The 23,564-nt window shown below is 45.0% G+C and overlaps 1 long non-coding RNA gene across 1 annotated transcript; it reads right to left on the bottom strand.

Moving 5' to 3' along the window:
- Window positions 1-18,916: 18,916 nt before the first annotated feature.
- On the bottom strand, window positions 18,917-23,158 carry LOC135996044 (uncharacterized). The gene is made up of 3 exons (XR_010607233.1): window positions 22,966-23,158; window positions 21,520-21,707; window positions 18,917-19,133 (listed from the first exon to the last, which is right to left on the bottom strand). It is a non-coding gene; the product is annotated as an uncharacterized LOC135996044 (long non-coding RNA).
- Between the last annotated feature and the right edge of the window lie 406 nt (window positions 23,159-23,564).

Raw genomic sequence — 23,564 nt, 5'->3', positions numbered from 1 at the left:
TGCGGGGCCCGGCCCGAGGTGCGGGGTTGGCTCCGGGGCGTCCGCAGCTCCGGGACCGGCCGCCCCCCCCCCCCATCCGCCGCGGCCCGGGCCAGCTCACAAATTCGGGGAGGGGGCGGCGCGGATCGCTGCCTCCCCCGGCCGGGAGCCGTGGCTGCTGCCGGGGGCATGGTCGCGCTCCGGCCGGGTCCCCGGTGGCCCCGGGGCGGGGGCCGGGGCTCTGCGGTGGCACCGGCCGGAGAGAGGAGTTGAGTTAAAAAAATTAAAAATAAGAAATTGCAACCTGCGCCTGATGGGCGAGTTGAGGGCTGGGTCTTTGCGGGCGAGATGAGAGGTTTGTGTCTTCAACTGGCCTACAAAGTCCCAGTTCTCGGCTCCCAGGACCTGCCGGGCTCGCAGCGGGCGAAGACGGAGCGCGGAGGCGCCGCCGCCCGGGGCCGCTCCCGCCGGGGTGCGGGGCCCGGCCCGGTGGGGGCTGCTCGGGCGCTCTCGCCGTCGCGCCCGGGGCCGCCGCGCTGCGGGCGCTGGGGCTGCCGGGTGTCCCGGGCGGGCCGTAGCGAGAGGACGGAGGTGGTTCTCCGCGAACCGTAAGTGCATTTTGTTCTCTTCCACCTCTGAAAGGGCCGTAAACGCGCGCGTCTTCGCGGTGCGGGCGGCCATCCCCGCGGCGGCGCGGCCGGTTCCCCGCTGGCAGGACGCTGTGCCGGGCCCTGCCTTAGCAGGGAAAGCGCCCGGGTTTCGGTCCTGCAAGGCCACGCGCATCCTCCTTACCGCTTTCACTTTCAGAAAACACATCTGTTTTCTTTTTTCTTTCCCTTTTAATTTTTTTTTTTAAATAAATCTATTCACATAGGTACCAAGTGGCAAGGCTCCCGGTAATTCTCTTCTTATTCACTCTAAGTGCTTTCACCTTCCACCCTTCCGATGTTCCTTATTATTTGTCTTTGATTTGGATTCGCACACCGTGCTTGTAGAGACACAGGTTTGTGCCCCTTCTTTGGGCACAGTATACATACAACTCTGTGTGTGTATATTACTGTTTGCTTATATAGCACCATATTTATAACTTCTGTGCCCTTCTGTGTTATGTTACATTACATTTTAAGTTCTTAAAATTATTTTGAGGATCCTCATAATTTTCTTTTTATTAATGTAGAGATGTTTTTACCTCTTTCTTGTGAAGTCAATGGTATTGACCTAGAATAAGGAAAAAGCCCAAGTGGAAACAGTATTCTCATGGTCTATAAAAGCAAATGAAAAATTAGAATCATCCTTTGTGTTTTCTGAGCCACTTAGAATGAATTCTGTCTCTGATGTAGCATCGCAGGAGTGTACATTCTGCATGTGTGTACACAGGTATTTACACACTCCACACAACTTTTATGCTCTGATCCCATGAGACTTTTACAGTCAAACCCTGTTTTCAGTGCTATATTCTGTAGCATTTGCCCATAAAATAACAATGTTTTCTTAGTTTTTCATGACTGGGAAAAAATTGCAAATGGTATTACAGACCTCCACATACTTTTTTGGTTCTTCAGCCCTCTATATCCAAACACTTATGCACAGCATTCTAAAATGTATATTAATAGCTATTCCTGTGACATGTGTTGGGACATACAGACCTTGATATATCAGAATTATTTCCCGTGTACAGCTCCTCAGTTGCCTGTTTGCCTTTGGGGACAGCAGGCGCAGGCAGGTTTGCCTTGGGCCTCTTCTCTTTTGAAACCTATTCGTAAGTACTGGTTGGGAGCTTTCTGTGGAACCAAAATTTAAAGGAAAATTTTTTGCACGTTTCTTTTCCCCGCATGTCCGTTTTTCCAAAGAACTCTGTCTAGGGGCCACGAAAAGGAAAAGTATTTGAAAGTAAGGAGGAAAGGCAAAAATACTGTTACCCTTTTTGGAGAAAGCGCTGTTAGAGACCGTTCTGCTGGCCTCTTCACAGCCCCTCTTCTCCCTGCAGATCTGTAGCTCTTAACGAAATTAATCTGCAGTGAAATCACAGAAATCTGATTCTAATCATCTGCCCTGGAACAAGATGGAGCTACAAGAAGACGAGCATAGCGTAAAAATAGTTTAAGCATGCGGAGCCGTATCATTAACATTAAAACCTGATGGTGTGAAAGGGGGAAATGGAGCAGATTTCTGTGCCTCTTTAGCTTGCTCCTTCTAACTTCTTATACAAGTTCTTAGGTGACTCTGGCAAGCAGCAATTTTTGTTGAGGTGGTTTGTGTTGCTGTTCAGGCTCTTGGACTAGCTGGCAGGCTAAACAGAAGTTTCCCCTTCCATAGGAGATTTTTCTTAATTGTGGTTTGCTTTGTAAAGCTGGGTGAACTGCTGGGTTTAGCTTTTGCCAGGTTTAACATAATCTGGATTTTTTTTTTTTCCCCAGTAATAATTTATTTCTTCCTGCCTTTAAGTAGCTCTGGCAGGTTTTGTCTCCCCAGTACCTATTTTGGAGCACTGTATGGCATAATTTGAGTTACTAATATTTTGATTTTTGAGTGCATCATTCAAGATTCAGTCGGAGCCTGCCTTCTGTAGGGAGTGAGTGCTCAGCATTTTATGGTCATCAGGACTTGTTAAACGTGTTCTTTTGAGCTTCCAACTCCCTAGTCACTTTTAGAAATCTTTTTTTTGTTTTTTCATAATGGCATTTGCCAAGGTGAAAGGATACATGTTTTCAAGCAACATTCATCCGTTTGAACTAGTGTGGATGTAGTTGTTTATAGCTGCTAGAACTCTATTGACAAACCTGCTGATCCTAGGAATGTATTTTTTTTTCTCGATTTCTCTACATTATTAGTGATTATTTAGATTGTAGCTGCACACAGTGCATTGACAGGCACTTTCCAACTTCTGTTTGTGCCCCAAAGAACATATAGTGCAATGCAAATATATTTCTCAGCATCTGTTTTACACTGTTGAGTTTAAACATTCTCTCTGAATTAAAGCTCAGGCAGGAAGGGAACATTCCCTCATGCCTCAAATGACATTTTGTGGGTCAAATTACAAAGTAAAAATATTTTATTTTTAAATAATATTGCTCTGAAGGCTGGGTTGGGGGTAGGCCACGCTTTAGCACTTTCCAAATACTAAAGAAGATGGTTCAAGCTTCTGCTGCAAGTTGTGGACAAGCTCTTAAATTACTGTTTTAGCTCCGAAGCTTTCATAATGTACTTTGCTCTCTGGGATGCAGACTCAATTATTCCCCCCCTCCCTGGTTAATAATGGGGCTTTGTTTTATTTTCACTTCTAAACTTTATGCCTCTCTTGCTAATCGTTCTGTGTGTACAAATATGCTTTCTTCCTCAGTCAGCCTTGGCAATACTCGGGCCACACTGAACTAGTTCTGGGCAGTACAGCAAGGCGCTCTATTTATCAGGGCCCTTCCGGCAAAGTTTATTACACTGTAGGAGTGACATTTGCAGCCTTCTGAAAGAGTTGGTAAATATTAATATTTGGCAGGTTCTACTCCTTTAACAACAACAAAAAAAAGGGCCATATTTTATCTGTGATAAGGCCTGAAAGAAAACTATCTGGGCATTAAGGGCTTGAGTCGTTGGGCAGGAGGGTGGGGTTCGTGCAGGTTATTCTTTGAATCGCGCTGAGTGAAGTCAAATGTTTGCCTGCAATTTAGGAACCGCTGTTCCTCTGTGTTTGCAAATAGAGACCTTCGAGCCAGGGTTGTATTTTAAGTTGCAGGAGGGCACACAACAAGGCACGTCTGCGGTCTCTGGGTTACAAATACTTGTAATCAGGGGCAGGTTAGATTCAGACTGTGCCTGATATTGGCTCTGTCGTTCAGTACAGAGCTTTCACAGAAGCCTGGATTTGCTTGTGTTAGAGCCTCGCACCCATAGTGAGGACTAAATTTAATAAGAGCGAAGCATCCAGCGCACACCCGGCTTGCAGGCGCTTTCCCTTCCGCTCTCGGCCCCATCCGCAGATGGCAAACCCCGAGCTGGGGTGTGCTCTGTGCCAGCTCCCGCTGCAGGCTCGCTCTTCAGCACACAGAGGCAAACCAGACGTGGAAGAGAATGTGCCTTTTCCTTTCTCACTGCTGGCCTGCTGGAGAAAATCCTTCCAGTTTCATCACTTCCCTTGCTGGGGACCCAAAAGTGACAGATGCCACTGGGGAGAGGAGGAAGGCAGGAGAGCCTGGGAGAGGCTTGTCCTGGTGGTAGGCGGGGACACCCCTCTGAGGTTTCAGCCCCTTCCTGCAGTCCCAGTGACATCCCTGTAAAATGAAAGACTGGTGGCATCTGCGTGGCTTTCACAAGGCACAGCGCTGCCTCTTTTTGCCGGGTATGATGTTTGCTTGGTGGAGGGTCTGCCGTCTGGCAGGGTTCAGTTGCTTGGGAGTGAGTGAGAAGGGGGTTGTTTGCATGTGCTGATACTAACAGGAAGATTACAACTGCTGGGATCCCAGAGAGGGGAGTGTCTGACGCCGGAGTGGGAAACCCTTCCTTGCTGGGGGCAGAACAGGTCATTCGGATCCTATCGCCAGTCTGTGCATTTGTGTGAAGCTCAGTGTGAGCCAGGAGCGGCGTGGAAAAGAAATCATGTGGCTGCAGACTGAAGGAAATGAGCCGGGGTGATGCTGGTCCAGAGATGGCTTCCTCTTCCCTGCCCAACTGATGGACTATGGACTCATGGCATATTTCTTTAGCACTGAATAATCAAAATATTGCCAAGACATTGGTTGGTAGATTTGGGTTTGTATAGACTAATTGGATTTTATTTGGATCTCAGTGGTCTATTGGTTTAGGAGGGTTCGGCTGTTGGTTTTTCCCTCCCATGGCAGCAGGCAATGGGCCCTTGTTCTTCCTCTCCTTTGGCAGAAAGTCCTTCACGGTGTCCTGAACGTCCACGTGCGTGGATGATGTGCCCACATTCCGTAGCATCATGCAGGATTTGAGTATTTTCCCAATACAGATTTGTTAGCGGCAACATTTATAGGTCCGGGACTGGAGCCTTGTCTCCTAGATCATGCCTGCTAGTGTTGTAAGTCATTATTACTATTTTAATTACAAAGCGTCCCATCTGACCAAGGCTTTGGAGTCTTGCTCAGACAGTTGCAGCGCAGATGACAGATGGCGGAGGAATGCACGCTGCTTTGGGCGGTATTTGGAGGAGCAAACGTTACCCTGAGCTGCCCGAGGTGGCGAAAGGGCCGGTCCGTACAGCTGGAGGTAGGGCAGGGACTCTTCCCGTCCTTTTCCTGGTGAAATCTGGATTAAATGAAATAGTGCTATACCAGTTCTTACAGCTATTTTTAATCGCTCTAAATGACTTTACATTTTTTTGCAGTTCTGAGTATGGAATTTCCTCAAACGATAAAATGTGAAAGCAGATTTCATTCAGCAAGATCTCTTTGCATGATAACTTTTCAAACGTGGTGAGGAACACAATTTAAAACACTTACATTTAATTCAATCAGCAGCCTTTAGGAACTAATCTACAAGTGGCCCAAAGGCCTGCTAAAATTAGTCATGGTTTTATGTTTTTGGAAAAAAACTCTATAGGGGTGGCTCTGTTGTTTTACAAAGACCAGGGCTTTTGAACGTGATACTGTCAACAGGGTTAAATTCAAATGTGCAAGTGCAGTAGTTTAAGGAATAAATTTCAGAAGCTGTTTAGTGCTCAGCTTCATTACAGAGCGACAATCAGGTTGGGTTAGGCAGAATTGCCGTATGCTGAAACATCTGGAATAGTATCACGTTTCCCGAGACGGAATTTTCTTTAAGAGCAGCAGCAATCACTGATATTTGAGAGGGTGGAGCCAGCAGCAACCTACAGACGCTGGAAAATGAATTACGAATTTGTAAGTGAAATATTGAGACTTTGTCAGGAATTGTGATTTTGATTGTGATCTCTTGTTTAAACCATCAGCTAATTGTGAGAACTGGGACTTTCCGGGCTGCGGTGCCTGGTCGGACAGTGTTTGCTGGAGCCAGGAGCTCGGCCCCTTGGCACTTGGCTTTTTAGTCTTTTGATGAATTCCAGTGAAACAAGTTGTGGTGAACTGATGTGGAACTTTGGAGCCAGAATATGCATGAAAAATCTTGTATGAAAAGAGAGATTGTTTCATAAAGACGAATTTGAATGCAGTTCAGTTAAAATATGCTCGATTTAAAACAGCAAATGCTATTTTGATATTTTATGAAAGATAAAAGTTTTCTCAATTCTAGTGTTATGGGTGTATTTTGCATCTGAAGGATACTATAAAAGTAGACTTGAAGTCCCAGTTGCATTTAAAATGTTTTTTATTACACGATCTGCTTTGACTACAAAGATATTTTGTATATTTGTGACTTTATCTATTAATTTTGAAGGAAATATTTCTGGTCAAGGAAAACATTCACATACAAATATAACAGGTGTACTGAACGAGAAACAGAAAAGTGCTTAATCACAAAGGAGTTTGCCCATTTTAATTTACCTTGGACCATAAAGCCAAACAAATAATGTAATTTGTGAAAAAACTTAATTGAGTATTTACAGTATCCAATTTTTTCCCATGTCGTGGATTATTCAGCTATACAGTTAGTGTTTTACATATGGCTTTCAATTTATTAAGTGTCTGTTTCACATGAGGTATTGTATGCAGCTGAAAACCAGCTTGAATCTACATTTTTAAAACTTTTTTTTTTTAACAATTGCACCGAACAATGAAATTCAACTAATTTAAGATGAATTTCTTTAATCTGAGTTAAAGAGCTCCAAAAACTTCATCCAAAATAGACTGTAACAAAGGAGCAGAACTTCACTGACTCACTTCCCAATGTTTGTGAGCTGCTGCTCGAAGTGCTACACGGAGATCAGAGTTAGGTTAGTGCTACACGGAGATCAGAGTTAGGTTAGTGCTACACGGAGATCAGAGTTAGGTTAGTCCAAGTCCCAGCCTAAATTTAGCTCCAGGATTCACTCACTGCACTCGCTTCACTGGCAGAGTTTGGTTCGCATATAGCATATTTGTGCTAGTTTTGCATCTCCTTGGGGAATAAATTATAGCCTGAATGAGAACATTCACACTCATTTATGACATTAATGCTATATGCAGGCAGAGGTTCTGCATTCAGCCTTTAAAATGAACACTATCTCTCGCCTCTTTCCAGGACTTCTTTAATCTCTGTTATCAATGGCCATTAAGGGCAGTGAGACACAATGAAACATTTTTTTCTGACAGTGTTTCTTTGCAGACATCTTTGCAAACATATTCTACACTGTAGAATTTCCACTGGAGTGAACTCTCTCCCCCAACCCAGCCCTGTGTGAGTGACTGCACTTGTAAAGCAAGTTGTTTCACATGCCCCAAATAAAACTGTAATAAATCCAGAGTAAGGAAAATGCCTATGAGCCAGTTTAAGGTGTTATATAATACTAGTTACATAAAGTTTTGGATGTCTTTACACTTTTAAGATATTATTGCCTTCAAAAAGAAACACAAGCTGTAGTTTCATTTCAAAACATCTGATAGGACTTTAATCTTAAAATATAAATTAGGCTTGTAGGTTGTCTACATCACAGAAGGAATTTACAGCTCTCCAAAGAAACAGCAGCTGTGCCCATTGCTGAGTAAAACATCTCCTGTAAGCCGGTGGAGATATCCTGGTCTGCACCAGCTCAGGATTTGTCCCATCCTCTCATTTTGGTGACTGAACCTGTATCTGGGAATCTGGTCCTTTTAGGAAAACATTTCAGAGTTCCCACTGTGAAGTAATGCTGAAATGAGAGAAAAAAAGCCATGTAAATTCTCCCAAACCTACAGATTAATGCTAGGTTCCCTAGTAATATAGACTTCATTGTTTTGTGACAGATTTTACTGCATTTTGTACTCAAAAAAAAAAAGCTGTAAACTTACAATGAAATACCAACATCTTAGGCAGAGAGCAACATAGTTTAAAAGCTCAATTTCATTATATTATTGCTGTGAGATGAGTGAGGGCACCCAGGCCCAGCCAGCCAGCTCTGGTTTTTTTCCTCTTCTCTGTTGTGCCCTGGTATCCAAAAGAGGCGCTTTTCATGAATATACTGGCAACAAATAGCATGTGATGGGTAAGTTAGGAGCAGCCAAAATGTTTATCAATTATTGTATCTGTTTTCTTCCTCAAAGAAAGCTTCCTTCAGAGACATGTGTCTCCTCTCTCGTAATCAACTCCTGTGTGCTCTTGGTTGTTGAAAACTTATTTCCACGTGCTGTGTTCTAATTGAAGTCTCTTGGCTTGTCAATATTAAATGATTTTAGTGGGTGAACTTGAGGAGCGGGTGTTCCCTGAGTTCGCGATACTCCAGCTGGCAGTGCAGACGGGTCACACATCTGCCTCGAGAAGCGGCTCTTGTCTGGCCCATCCAGCATCCTCGAGCGGCGATTTCCTTAGTCATAAAAGAGGCAGTTGTGTCTTAAAAAAAAAATAAAAATGGAGCTTTCAGATGCCAGTCTCCTCTGCTTGCTCCTCCCTGGGGAATGGATGCAACTTGACCTTCCTGAAATTATTATGAATTAGGAATAAGCATTTGCTGAAAAGGTGGAAAAGTGCAGTGAAGAAAATCCCCAGGATCATGTATGCTGTGACTAATGAAATGTGAATTTACGTGACCACCCATAGCTGATGCATATTTTATGCTCGAGTTCTTCCATGTGATGAGTCCACTGCTAGCAGTGGCAACAGTTTTAATGATATGCTTCATATTTTTTTTTTTTGGACATCGTACACTGCTCAGACATAAGGGAACTATTCCCTAAAATGTGCAAATGAAATGAACATAAGTTCTTATTCAAAGCCCTATTCAGGCAAGGTAAAAACTAAGCTCAAAGCTTTTTAAAAGGTTGTTCATTGTAGTAATTATCTCATGTTTTAATGCCAATACATTCTGATAACATACATGCTATTGTCACGCCGATAATCAGTATTGGTGGGAACATGGGGAGAATAAGTACAAAAGTTGTAATTTAAGAAAACGAAGTCAGACACCAGATTTGGGTGAGTTCTTTGGGGTGTATGACCCCAGGAATATTCTTATATTCTTTCCACTTATTGAGCCTCAAAGAACTGGGTAATGGGGAGCATCAGAATACCTGATAGATCCACTGAAAACGCCAGGTCAGTAGCATGCTTAAGCACATGCTTAACTTTAAGCATAGAATTAATCACATCCATGGAGTAATTAAACATGTGCTTATGTACTTTGTGGAGCACAGTACCAGCCTGCAGGTGTTCTCTAAATACTGGTGTGCCTGAGAAAGTGGTGAATCAGAAAGTGATTTTTGGCTGGAGTTTGGAAATGAGCTTAAACCAGTGAGTTAGGCGCCCAGGCCTCATTATATTTGAATAGCTATGGAAAAGCAGGTCTTGTTAGCAGAACCACGTAAGTAGCAAGGTGTGGCCATTTACTTTACGCTAATGCCTTCGTTTTGTTTAAAGTTAAATGATTTAAAAATGCCTTTTGCTTGGCGATTTCCTGCTGCTCTCCTCTCTTTGCTTCCCTTAACGCCCGCCAGACCAGGTTCTGTTCCAGCAAAGCCCAATCGGCGTGGCCTCTGCCTGGCAGCTTCTCTTGTAACGCGCTGGTCAGAGTTTAGGGAGAAGCCTGGGCCTCTTGCAGCCAGTCCTGGCTGTGGTCTGAAAGTCACTATGAGCGAGGGACCATCATCCACAGGTGTGTGGGTGTGGCCCCCCAATCTTTTGGTGGCTTGGACTTTAGCGGAACAGCTGTGGCCAGGCTGGGCTGGTCGGCTGTGCCCGGGTTAATTCACTGGCTGTCATGGAGCCCCTGCGAGCCAGAGCTCCTCCCCTGGTGTTTTCCTCCCAGTGTTCTCCCTTCCTGTACCCTTCCTTGTGCCAACCACTCTACTACTTCAGTTGTCACACCAGCAGCTCCCTTCTGAGTTGCTCTGAGCGCATTTTGCCATTGTGCTCGTTTGGCCTCTCGATTTGACAGGGCAGCGCTGCCATCCTCTTCTTGGCCAGCCTGAGCCAGGTAGTGGTCTCTTGCCACGCAAGGTGGGTGTAATCCAGCACCCTCTAGAAGACTTCTTGATGACTAATTGTTTTATTTTTTTATACTTAAAGTCAGTTAGCTGCTTTAATTTCCTTGTTCTCCAAGGCCTTTGCATAAAAATACTAGTGAGGTCACCACAATGAGGCAAGTCAGTGCAGCAGCAAATGTTACTATTCGAACTGTTGGCTCCCACTTTGCTGAACGGTGGAGGCTCGTTTTCAAAGCAGCCTCCATGGAAAGTCTGCATAATGTGTTTGATTACCCAACCTTGTCATTTTCAAAGGGACCCAGTCAAGATTAACAGGGCCTAAATGTACTATCTCCTAAAAATAACTCTGGCTTTCCAGTTCCTCTGCTGATGTTGGGGGTGGGAGGGAGGAGAAGTGACGCTCCAAACTGAGGATTGCAAAGGGAATGAAATGTAAAACGCACGTGCCCAAACCCACCCTTGTCACCCCGGACGATGGTTGCTCTTCCACTCGTGCTCAGGAGTTTGTTCATTTTTGGGTCCCTCCGTGCGGAGGCCGGGCAGCTCTTGCTGCTGGAGACAGCGGCAATGGGGATGTCGTCTGTTCCCTGGTGAAGTGATGAATTTTCCTAGTGTGTATATTTTTATTGTCTTGTGGGTGAGGGAGACTAATGAACCTGGCTAATATGGGCACTTCTGGAGCGTGCTTGGGCCTGAACAAAGGACAGCCTGATGAGAGTCATCGTTTGTGCTGACAGGACCCAAAGCCAATAACTGCTGCTCTTAGGAACTTGTTCGTGGCTGACGGCATTTCCCAAACGCCGGGTGCAATAGTGCTGTGTCACAGCCTCTCTCGGGGGCAGGACTGGCTGGGATGGATCACAGTCATGCATTTGTTCTGCACTGCACAGTTAATATTTTCCTGGGGACTTCTCATGTCATTTTCAAGATGGTGATCAGCTTAGTCTTGGTTTTGAGAGAAAAAGCTGAGACAAGCCTCTTTTCAGAAAGTAAACCCCACGCGTGAGTGGTTTCTGGAAGCCTGCTTTGCCAGCATTTCTCCAGAGCAGCTAATGAATTTCAGGGCCACGTTAGTATCGGTTATTTTCTTGCTGTCGTGTTTGCTGGCTTATGCACCTGGAGTCGGCTCCAGGTTTGGGAAGTGTGCAGTCCTTGGAGCCCTGGTGTGTTTTCAGCTGCTCTGAAGGCAGCCCTTCGACTCTTTCAAGCTTCCTGGAGCCAATGCTAAAACCAGGGGCTGAAGCTCCTGTCTGGGCAGAGCAGGATCGGCAGCCGTTAAAAGGGCCACAGTCTCTCCTGTGAGTGGGTGTTGTTCTTTGGTAATACCAGTCCATTCCAGCTGAGGATCTGTCCCTTTGTTTTGTGTATAAGACAATTTGTTTTCAATTTTTGTTTCTGAAAGGAAACTGTCAAGACAAAATTCACACTTACAAAAAATAAGGGAAACAGCCCTTTATCCGTTTCTAACAATCCCTTTTGATGACTAAAGCCGGAAGAATTCTAGAAACTGCAATAATTTTTTACCTTTGGTTTGCTTTTGTGCTGTTCTTGCGTTTTCTGAATTTCAAATCCAATGCACCAAAAAGACTTCAGTCCCAAATCGCCCTGATAACATCAGTGTAACCTAGAGATCTGTGCTCTGACGATTAAGATCTGATTGTGCCTCATCTAGAAGTGGAACCGGGGCAGCAAGGAGCTGCGAGGAGCCTGGGCAGGATTCCCCTCTCCGAGCACACGCAGCCTCCTGCTGGCTTTGCAGCCCAAGAAGGAACACGCAAAGGCTCCACGAAGGCGTTCCCTGGAGCAGCACACATCCATCCTTGCTGGAATCTGCCAGCAACCCGATGCGAGTAAAATAAAATCGGGGGTGAGGTAGCCTACCCAGGCTGAAATCTGCAACGATTCTGATTAACTGCTTTTCTGTACCTGGGTGTGCTCTGTGTGCTGGTGGGGGGGTCCTGGCTGCTGGGGAGGTTGTGGTCTCCCTGGGGCAGGGGCTCATTGGATTTTCTTCTGTGTCTGTACAACGGCAAGTGCCGCAGGGACCTGGTCCTTGCCTGGGGTTCCTTCCAACTACAGAGTTGTTTATTGTCAATCCAAGAAAAAAGAAAGAACTTTCGAAAATAATAACAGCATGCATCTCATTTTGAGTCCTAAAACTACTTGATGCTCATTACAAAGGAATTGATTCCTTAAATGAATGAAGCGGCCGTGAGTGCTGCTTTCAGTGTGGGACTGCTGATGCTCTGACTCATGTTTTGCTTCTTGCAGGCTCTGGCTTTTATGCTTCATTTAGGACACCAACGTCATTAGCATTCAAAGGGCTGCTGCTTTTTAAAATTTTATTATACTGCTGTTGTAATTTTCTCAAAGATGCAAATAATATTTGGATCGGAATCACGGCTCATGTTTTATTACCAACTCAGGACACAGGTTTTGCTTTTATTTGACTTGCAAGCCTTAGAAGAAATTCTAAATGAAAGTAAGGTGTGGCTTTGCACAGTAGTAAGAGGGTCTCGGGTGTTTTTTGGATGTCAGGTTGCCTGCTACTGCAGACTGTCACCTTCTGTTAGGACGGGCAAGGATATTCGTCTTGTGTTGCACATGGCTGGGATCTTTGTGACTGCCCCAAGCCTCGGCATTTCCATTGCATGTGTGCGTGTCCCTGGAGATGGCATGTTTGAACTGCAGCAACTCCAAACAAGATGCTGCTCTGTGCTGCTCAATGTAGCAACTCGGCCTCTTTGTTTTGGAGCCGACTGTCACACAGCGGTTGAGGCCGGTGCGTGCTTGGGCCGGGGCAGGCAGGGCTCTGTGCTCTGGGAGATCACTGTGCACCTCACAGGTTTTCAAAGACAGGTTCTTCCTAGATTGTAATTGGGAATGGGGAAAAGGGTTATTTGCTGAGGGACACGATGTCTTTGCTGCAAGAAAAAAAAAAGCCCTGAGAGTCTTCAGGGATTCCCTGCTCTTCCACAAATGCGGTGGAAGCCTTCAAGCACGTCATAAAATCCCTCTCGGGCTGCAGCTTGCAGAGACGCTTGCAAGCCCACCATGGGGATGGATATGCCCTAGCACCCTATAGTTCATAGGGAAACAACAGAGCAGAATTGTGAGAATCTGCCTATGGTTTCTGTTGAGTCCAACTCCATCAAAATTCAAATTACTGATGAATTAAAATGAAAATGTTGCTTATTGCCCTGAGGGTATGCTGGGCTGGGTTGAGATTTCCAGGAGGACTTGTGAGAGTTGAAACTTCCCAGCCAACTATTTGGTACATTTTCAGTAGGGAACTTATAGATCTTTTTCTGATATTTACTTCAGCTGAAAGTTGTTGAGAAATCAGTAGTAATTCCCTAATTAAAATCCCAGCTTTATTAATAAATTCAGAGCAACTGCTTCCACAGCTGGGCAGGTGGGTGCTGTGGCTGGGCAGCCTGGGGATCGCGGGTTACGATGTATGAGCGCAGGATGTGCAGCAGCACCCGTGCAGTGAGCTGCTCAGCCCTGGGGTCTCCACTGCTCTTGGAGCCAGTGCTCACTGATCGCCAACACTGCGAGTGTTTGCAGGACGAGCTGTTATTGCCTTTTGCCCCAGCGGTCTGGGATGTTTGAGGGCTGCTTCCAGCCAGCTGTGCCAGGCTTTGCTCGATGGCATTTCTGCTGAGTGACAGACAGACAAACCTGCCTTACACTAAAACGCAGCGTGGTGTTTGCTCAGGAGGGAGCCTGCAGGGATGACACCAGTTCCACACCTTCTGCTGGCTGTGTCACGGCTGGAGGCACTCCTGGGGACATCAGCAAAGCCGTGTGTGCCAGCATGAGATGGCACAACCATGCTGGAGAGAAAGGACCCTGTCAGACCTCTGCCCTCCTAGGGACGGATCGAGCGGCAGCAAGAAAAATGAGGGACTTTCAGGGGCAGCTGTGTTTTGCTAACCCAGTCATAATGCCCCTAAAAATCCTTATTGTTCTTGCAATGGTCAACTGTGACCTCCGGCATGGGCAGGCCTGGAAGGAAAGCGCTCGCGCTCAGGGCAGGGCAAGCATGGGAGGGCTGGCCGGCGCTCGGGAAGGCTTGTTTGTGAATCGGAGCAATGCTTCAGGCTGGGGAGAGCGTTTCTGTTCGAGTGGAGCCGAAAAGACGTTGCTGTGAACGGTGGTGTGGAGAGTGTGCTTGGTATGAAGCTCAGGGCACAGAACTGGAACCCAAAGCAGAGAAATGAAACAAACCAAGTGCTTGCTCTCCCTGTCCCATCTGTCTTGCAATTTTGCCCCCCCCAAGAGTGAAATGCAAGCAGAGATGCTCACACCCAACCCCAGAGATAGAGCCCCTACCCCAACCACTCACCTCCCCTGGCTCCCTGCTTTACTGCTCTTCTGCTGAACTGCTTGAGGCCATTGCAGGTCTGCTCATCCTCAGCACCTTTCTCTTAGCGTTAGTTGTCTCATTTTCTCACAGCAGACCAGGATGCAATAACTGCATGCAGAGAAGCAATTTGTTAAATAGAACAATAATATTAAATTATTTGCCGTTTTAATGCATTCTAACTTCATCTGCATTTCTAAGAGCTTCTATATGTTGAGTAAAAGTTTTTGTTTTCATTGAAGTCTGCAACAATGTTCAAAGCATTTACCCTTTAGTAACTCTGCCTAGGGGTATGGATAGTCCAATTAATCTGGCCCCACAACAGCTACAGTCCCTTTTGGCACTGTCTGGTTGGATTACTCATAATCTTTTTGAAAAGGCTTTGTTTAAGGCTTTTATAATGTTTATCAATTCATTGATATGATTATCAATTAATTCTGCTTTATATGTCTGTGCCAACAGATTAGAAATGCATATGCTTTTTTTTTGTTTGTTTAACATACTGTCTAGGTGGACTTGCCTTTACACGTCACTTACCTATTTTTAATTGGATTATATGGCTCTGGAGCAAGATTTACTAATTTGTTATTTGTTATTCTCAGGAGCATTTCAGCTGCTTTTCTTAAAGCTGAATTCTTTGTAAATGAGAAGTGACTAGAAGCCCGAACTGAGTCCAGGTCTCGCGTAATGTTGTAAGGCACACTGACATCCTGACGCTGCTCCAGTTAAGGTATGGTATGAATCGGGAGCTGTACCAGCTGCTGTGGAATGAGTGTGTTCACATGAAGTCATCCTGCCATAGCTATTGCAGAATAGCCAACTGCTCTGTGTCAGCAAGCCCTAAAGGACAATCTGCGTCCCAGCGACTGTGTGACTAGATAAGATGAGACAATGGGCACAAGAACTTAGTGCCAGATGGGTGCTGTTCAGCCAGCTGGGAACAAAGGAACTTGTGCTGCTCAAGGCCCCACAGGACCATCCTGGGAGCATCCTTCCCTACGGGCTGGCTCCAGGAATGTGCCACTTTGGAACGGTTTGGTTCAGGACTTCTTGCTTTGTCACCTTTGATTTCTGAGATGGCCTCACCACAGGAAGCCCCAGACTCTCTGCTCCGCTCCACAAGGATTTCTTCATCTCGCAACTCTTGTGTCTTCATCTGATACTGAAATAAGATGGAAGGGCTTGAATGTTTCCTTGGCAAGATGTGTGGATGGAACTAGTTTATTCTGTTACCTACAAAACCAACTGGACAGAATCGCCTCAACCGCTAACAGGCTGCAGAGCAACCATCTACTACAGTGGAATATTCTTTGTGCTGAAAACAGGGAGATCTGAAATGAGGGTGTGTAACTTTTTTGGGTGTGTTTCTATGTTACAATTTTTATCTTTAGTATCTCCACCTTACTCAAAATAAGAATATTTATATGTTTAAATAAACACATTTCTGCTCTGAAATACTGGAATAAGCCTCCCCAGCTTCTTCCTACCTCTGCTCTGCCACTATGAAGAGAATCCACTTATGGATTTTAAAGTCAGAGGGACAAGTCTGAATCCTCTAACACAGGCTGTGCACAGAGCAACTCCTGCAATTCATTCTAAAGCCAGTGCCGTGATGAATGGATCTTTTTCTTGTGTTCTATGGGAACTCTGCGTACATAAATGTCTGACAGGCTGTTCCAGTGCTTCATAACTTCATGTCTTGTGCCTTATGGCAAACTGCAAGTTCCCGCTTACACACCTTGTACAGCCTCTGTGGATGAAACTCTTCATGTATGTGACTGCACATGGTGAAGAGGAGAGCACAGTGGTTTGGTGGTATTTTTATCAAAACAGCTCTCCCCCTCACACAGGTCATGCACATCCCCTCCGGCTGCCACATGGCCTGTCAAGAGCGGAGGCAAGCGCAGCAGAGACACTCGTGACATGGCCAGGGCCTTACGCACGGGATCCCTCGAGTGTGTCCTGCAGGTGGGATCCAGCCCTGCCAGCCCCGTCTGTAACACTTCAGGCCATTCTCAGCAGAAGCAGGAGTCCATTTCTCAGTGCCCAGGCTGAGCCACTAAGATGTCAAGGACAAATTTGGCTGGGTTTTCTTTTTGAAAGTTCAGTGTCCATTTAGCACCTCCAATTTGGCTTGGAAAAATGCAAAAATACCTATAACAAAGGTGGTTTGAAAAGTACACGCAGGCAATCATGTCTTTTTCCACACAGTCTCAGGTGATGCCATCAGCTTCTAACACACTTAAGCTCTGTGCCAGAGTGACGTTGCCATCCCTAGTCTATGATAGGTAATATGGCCATTAAAATAGACCCTACTGAAATAAAACACTCTGGTACTTGCATGAACACAATTCTTTCCCTGAAAAATGGATAACAGCAAATAAACTAAACTTGACCCACCATTCATACACAGAGCATCTCGATTGCTAAGAGTGTTACAACAGCCCACAAAGAATAGACCCGAGGCAGCAAAGAGCAAAGGTTGCAGGGTGAGATCCCAACAGGGAAAAGAAAAAAAATCAAATTGTTCTTCAAGTACAAGCATTTCTATTAACATCTTTCAAGCACTAGTGTTCCAGGCTGCAGGGGACACTTTCTGAACTGCCCTGTAATATTATCAGCTGCTTTCAGTGCACAACTCCTGTCTAGAATAGCTTAACATGGTACATTCAAAGAGAAATTATATGTCAGCCACATAAACGGAATAAAACTAGTGCAGGAAATGTATTTTACAGGCAAATCTACTTCCGTCTACTGAAGCCCTTTGGCACTTTGCTGTAGTTCCTGATAAACAGCTGCTTTACAGGGGAAATATGGTTATTTAGGCAATTTTTGGTCATAATTTAAACATTTATTTTTCAGCAATACTGAAGAAATCCAAGTTCTCAAGGAACCTCTAGCTTTAGCAGGACTGGCCCTGGCAAGAGCTGGACCCTGTTCTGGTGCCCGGTTTGAATTTCCTGGGGTTCAAAAGTTGATATTTGATACTTTTTAAAGAGCAAAACCAAACTAAACTGTAGTAAAGTGACCAGGCTTCCCTGAGTCTCAAGCACACAAATGCATCAGCTGATTAGGACAGTGTGACTTGTGTGCGTGCCTTTCTCTGCAACATCAAGTTTGAAAACTTTGCTATGTCATTGTAGCAGGATTTGTTTTCCTAACCTGGAAGCCCAACAGACAGAAAGTCCTTTCGTTACTGAGGCTGATGCTGCTTTATGTGCAGCTTTAAAAATAAAGGGGAAAAAAAAAAATAGGATACAAGAAAAAAATTGTGGTATTCCAGGTAAATGCTGTCAGCTGTAATGAGTTAAATCCCACATTATAATTGTCCATAGCTGTCTCAACTATTTGTCATGGTTCCCGTGACCTGACACAATGTGATAAATGCTGAAGGGATCCTTGATGACTAGTGTACCCGATTTACTGTGCTCCTGAATCTGTGGATGAGCAATTTGTTTTCCCATTGAATTTCCTGTGACTTTTGTTCAGCAGTTTTAAAGGAAAAATTAAAAAAAAGTCTTACTGGTTTCTACAACCTACAGTTTACAAACACACTCCTAGTTCCTCCACTGACACCAACTGACATCCCCTAATTAGCGCCAGCATATACAAGAGGCATTTTTAATCATTACATAATAAAGTGGAGCAGAAAAGGACTAAATGCTACAGTGGGCCAATGGCATTTCCAGTGCTCCATGACATGGGACAGGTTTTGGCCACCAGCCCATGGTCACAACAGCTACCCCACATCCATACCACAGTAGCCCATTACAATATATTCTGATATTTATGTCTGGCACCACGGATCTTATGCTACAGGTAGTACCAGCTTTTTTGCTCCATGACAGCCGAGAAGCAAATGCACTTCCCAGTAGTTGTGGCTTGCTTTTAAGTGGGGAAAGGAAGCCAAAGGAAATCATGTGCATTGGAGTCAAATACCATTTTTAGGATCGGGAACTGCATGTGTATTTCAACAGCGATTAAAATAGCCACGGACCATGGCACACTAATGATTAATGGTCTCTTTCTGAGAGCCGAGGACACATCCTACAGAATCTGGCCCTTCTGAGAGACACTCATGAAGTACAGTTTGGTTGAGCACATTTTAAAGACAGGAGGAGGTCTTTGGTTAGGCTTTATTTTCCTTTATGTTGTGGATCAACTGTGTCATGTGGTGTGAATTATTAGCTCCTGTTTCTGTGTGATGTATAGAAGCAACTCTAGCCCAATCTGAACCAGAGTGCAGCGGTGATGCTGCAGCCAGCCCACCCTTCTGGTGAGCGCGCACTCTTGCACGCTAAGCCTGGTGCTGCAGTTGGATGGTTGGCAATAAGTCCGGGCTTAACCTCTGCATAACTCCCACCCCAGCTGAACCAGAGATAGGAACCACGCCCTGTCTCAGTGGGTTTCTGCAGGACTTAACTGATGCGTGCTGCTAAACAGCCTGGCAATGAGTACAAGGTGTTAAAGAAGGCTGCGTTAGTGGGGAAGATCCAGCGGAAACAAAGCTTAGATAGAAAACATGTGCGTGATGAGAGAGAGTGCACCCTCTCCCCATTCCCACTCCCGGCCCCGCACAGGGTGATTAATACGTTACAGAAACGGTGACTTGTTTTTCAGGCCTTTGACTTGTCCTTCAGCATCTCCATGGCCTGACGAGCCGGTGGGGTTTTCAAAGCAAGGAGCTGAGTGGCACCAACTAATGCAGCCGCCCTGTTCCGGCATTGTGCTGACACCACTGATTTGCCCATTAAGGATGTCTTTTCCTGCACAGAGACAACAGTACAAGGCATTACTATATGAAAACTTGAACAGGACACAAGTGAGGAACTTCTGGGAATTCCTCGAGAAAAATCCAGCTGTAGAGGAGGGTGAAAACTGTCAGCTATAAAAATAATATAGTTTCTGCTGTTAAACAAATCATCATTTGTCAACAGGTAGCTGAATTATATCCAATTCCACTGGCAGAGCCGGAACGGATTTTTTTTTTTTTTTTTCCCCAATACTCTTGTACAGTTAACAGCTGGCAGAAAACTGGCAGCCAAGGCTGTGCCGGGCTGATAAATAACCCAGTAAGCAGCGGAGCAGAAGACACCGTATCTCATGGAGCAACTGCAGCTCGTGCTGGAATGTGTTGAACAAACGCTTGTTAACAATCTATGCACAGGCAGAGAATTGCTTGATGAAAAGGTACTAGAAAAATGTTATTTAAACAGGACACAGATTTCCTACAGTTATCAAAAGAACAAGCCAGGTTTTAGGTCTAAGAGCAAATGTTAGCATTTCTCGCTCATGGAATCTGCGTCTGGTAATAAAGAGTGAAATGCCCCAACCAGTTTTAAGATACAAAAGGCAAGCCAGAAAACCAAAAGAGAGAAATATTTTTATATTTGCTTCACAGCTCCCAAATTTTCCACTCTTCCAGATGCTTTCTGAGGGACACAGAGAGACACACTCTGATTTCAAATGCTGTGTTTCTTCTCGGCTGATCAGACCACACTGTACAGTCTGGGAGAAGGGAAGATAACAAGTGAAAATGCCCCACCAGGAGATATTGCTTCAGGCTGGAGCTCAGCGCCTTGTACAGCAGCATATTACTGCCCTGTGTTCTGTACTTAACACTGCTCTGGTTTTGTCTCTGCTTTGCAGGCATTTTATTTTTATCATGGGCAAGAGCAGGAATGTGTGTCTGTGAGAGAATGAGCATGGGGCTGCAAGCTTCAGCTCAGTGCAAATAATATTTTGGCAGGAAAACTGCAGGAGATTAAATTAGGGGCCTAACGACTGAATATTAAAACATTTCAAACTTTTGAGTTCCTTTAAATAAGCAGCTACAAAACAAGGATGCGGTCTGACAAACTTAGCAGGTCCAGCATGCTAAAGGAATCCACTAAGTGTCACTTGTTTATTGATCCACGTTTAAAAGGACCTTTTTATTATTTTTATTAGTAGCTATATATGTCAACATGCTATTTCCTCAATGCATTTTGAGTCCAGATTAGCTGAAGTTTTAGGTGTTGGCAGCCTTGCTACAATAGAAGGGAAATGCCAATGGAACAACTTTAAACATGATCCAATCCCTGATGATTCATTGGATGTGTTAAAATTTCCTTTGAGACCATGTAAGTAATGCAGGGACTGGAGTGCAGAGTGCCTGTGACTCAGCTCCCTGCAAAGCAACGGGAGGATGTCAGAATTACTCACTGGGACAGGAGGAATCTCATTTATCTATTTATAGGCAAGGCTGAGATGAGCTTGTACCATTAAAGAGTTGAGTTTGCCAGTTCCCATAAGGGGCGGAGGAGGGAGGGACCTCAGTTTAGCTGTTGAAATAAAAGCTTCTGTATCAGCCTCCTTTTTTTTTGCCCCCATTTCCAGCCTCCATCTCTGGGAACACATCCGTGGTGCTGGTCTAGGCCGTTCCTTTCAGTTCCCTGCGTGTAACCATCACTGTGGATGACTCCCCACCCATAAAGAAGTTCTCTAGGAACACGAGGCTCTGAATTGCTGACCCAGTCTCCCACTATTGCAGTCAATTACATCATATCACACTTTTTGGCAGGCTATTCCAGCACTTCATTTTAAATTTCCAGCTTTAATACCATTTGTTCTTGTGCCAGCATCATAATTTAGTTTAAACAATTCTCTTTTTCCTCTGATCTTTACCTATCAGATGTATTTACTGAAAACAATCCTATCTCCTCTAGTCTTTGTTTTGAGAAACTAAACAAATGAAGCTCTTCTAGTCTCCTCTTGTTCTAAACCCTCTGATCATCCCCAATGCCCTTCTCTGTACCTGCTAATCTTCCTTGAACATGAGTGAACCTGTATCTTCTAGGATTGTGTTTGCCTTTCCATATCAGATCGGTGGCTCACAGTTATCCCTCGGAGCAAGTAATTCACTACGTTTTTTTCCACCACCCTGCTTTTGTCATTCTCAAGTGAGTAATGTGATATTCTAGTTATTAATTTCTAACTGCATGTCTTTATACTTTGTCTATTCTATTTCAAATTCTGTCATTTCTTGCTGATTAATGTTCTGATCCTCCTCTGTATTAACAAAGCCTGTGTCCTCAGCAGATTTCTTTACTACATTCCTACTGCTGTGCCAGAGTCATTAACGAAACAAGTAAGACTGGGCTCAAGACTGACCTTTGAGGAGTTCCACTTATTAACTGCCTCTGTCCCACGTTTCTCCTTTCCACAGAGCTCCTTGTCATTTGCTTTAGCAGTTCTGCATTTGCCGTCTGCACTAATCCCCATCTTCTCAACTTCAACTAGTAATTTCCCATGTGGTATAATATCAGATTCTTGACTCAAGTCTGGATAGAGTAAATCACCTGTATTTCATTTGTGTAGAAAAAAAAAAAATCAGTCATCAAAGAGAAATATGAGGTTAAGCTGAGCTCCTTTAATGTGCCAGTTCTTTCCAAATCCTGGGATGGAAATCTGCCAGTTCACCTTGATCTGAGCACACTGAATTCCTTAAGCTTTTCTTTCCATCTTATATGTGATAATTTTCATTCCCTTATTTATGTTCCTACTGGAAATCCTGTTTTTGCCCCGTTGTTCAACTTGATCATCTCTACTGAAAATATAGGCGAAGTGTTTTTAATTCATTGTTAGGCCATATGTAGACTGGTGACCACTGGTGGATCCCCTCCAGACACCCAACTTCAATCCCTGGCTGCATGTGAACTGAACACCCTCTTGCTGATCTGATCTGCCCATTCCTTGCCTGCTGCCAGTTAACTCCCCCCATGTGTTTGGGGCTGGTCATTTATCCCACTGGTTTTGGAGTGTTTCCCTTCAGGGTTTGTCCTCCTGCATGTTCCAACTAGTTTTAGAATCCAGTTTCTAACACATTCAACTCCTCAGCTCTCCAGCACAGTTGATTCCACTAATTAGTTCCCTTAATTTCTCAACATTTGCCCTTTTTGAGATGAATACACTCGGCGTGTGACTACAGACAGTGCTGGAGATTCAGCCCTAATGAGGTACATTGAAAAGCTCCTGCTTCTTAACCAGAGTCTTCAGAGGCTGGATGACTCACAGCCTGGTGCTTTAGAGACTACAAGAACTGCAGTTGCCTTTCGCGGGTGTGAGACTCCGTATCCCCAGAACACTTCTCAGTATTAACTAGCATTTTCATTTTACGCACAACGGAGACATAAAGAGCCTAAAGATCACATTTCAGAAGATACTGCATTGTATGAGGAATTACTTAAGCACCTGAGGTGAAGTACAAAGCTTCCTAACCCCACCGAGATCCTTGCAGCAGTCAAACCTTTCTCACTTGAAAACTAGGTGTCTGTGTCAAGCTATTTGCTTTGAATTCTGTCTAATTCTTGAAAGCAAAGCCCATCTGGACTGACCTACCTCAGACACAGCCAGGACCGGCAGCAAAGGCCTCGCTGGGACTGGCTGTACAAGGCCAGCGGTAGACAAGAGGAGCCCTTCCCTCAAAACACTTTGGAAAAATGGCCCCTAGGCCCCTTTAAAAATCCACATCTCGGATTAAAAATACCCACTCACGGATTTTCCCCACTCCCTTGCGAACCGCTCTGGGATCCGCTGCGACACGCGGCCTCGCGTTACCTGCTTGCTCAGCCACAGACACAGCAGCACTGCCCTCGCTTCCCAAAACGGCGTGAGTGACACCACCGCAGCGCTAAGGCCGTGTTGCCGTCCAGGGCAGATGGAAGCTCTCGTCCACTGGCAAACTGCTGCATGTTCAAACTCTGTAGAAAGAGAAGAAACGCCAGAGCAAAGTAAATGTCTCTCCTTTCTTCTCCTGCCCATTAATATACTTAAAAATACTTTGGAGTCAAGAAAAATCTGCTCCTCTCCCAAAGCATGTCGGTCTTGAATGCCCGCTGCTCCACTGGGCACCTACTGACCTTGACAGCGTCACGAGACTCGTGTTTTTCTAAAAGAGCATCCTTGTGAACAGGCTCTTTGCATTGAGAGACACAAAGCGGTCTTGTCTTCCAAGTGTCCGAGCCTTCTTTTCACGTCTGTTTATTCCTTCACTAGCATTTATTTTTGGCCTTGAAAGAAAAACACAACTCCACATTAAAGGGATGGTGTCCAGTTAAAACCCACAGGCTGCGCCGCCCCTTCACTCCCCCTTTGCTGGGGAAGGCAATGGAGGAGACCAACAAAATAAAATAGAGAAGAAGCTATTGCCTGTTGGG

This window comes from Caloenas nicobarica, chromosome 18 (genome assembly GCF_036013445.1).
Source record: "Caloenas nicobarica isolate bCalNic1 chromosome 18, bCalNic1.hap1, whole genome shotgun sequence".
In the NCBI taxonomy this organism is placed as follows: Eukaryota; Metazoa; Chordata; class Aves; order Columbiformes; family Columbidae; genus Caloenas; species Caloenas nicobarica.
Note: the sequence above shows the minus strand (reverse complement) of the source record. Positions and strands in the feature narration are given on the sequence as shown.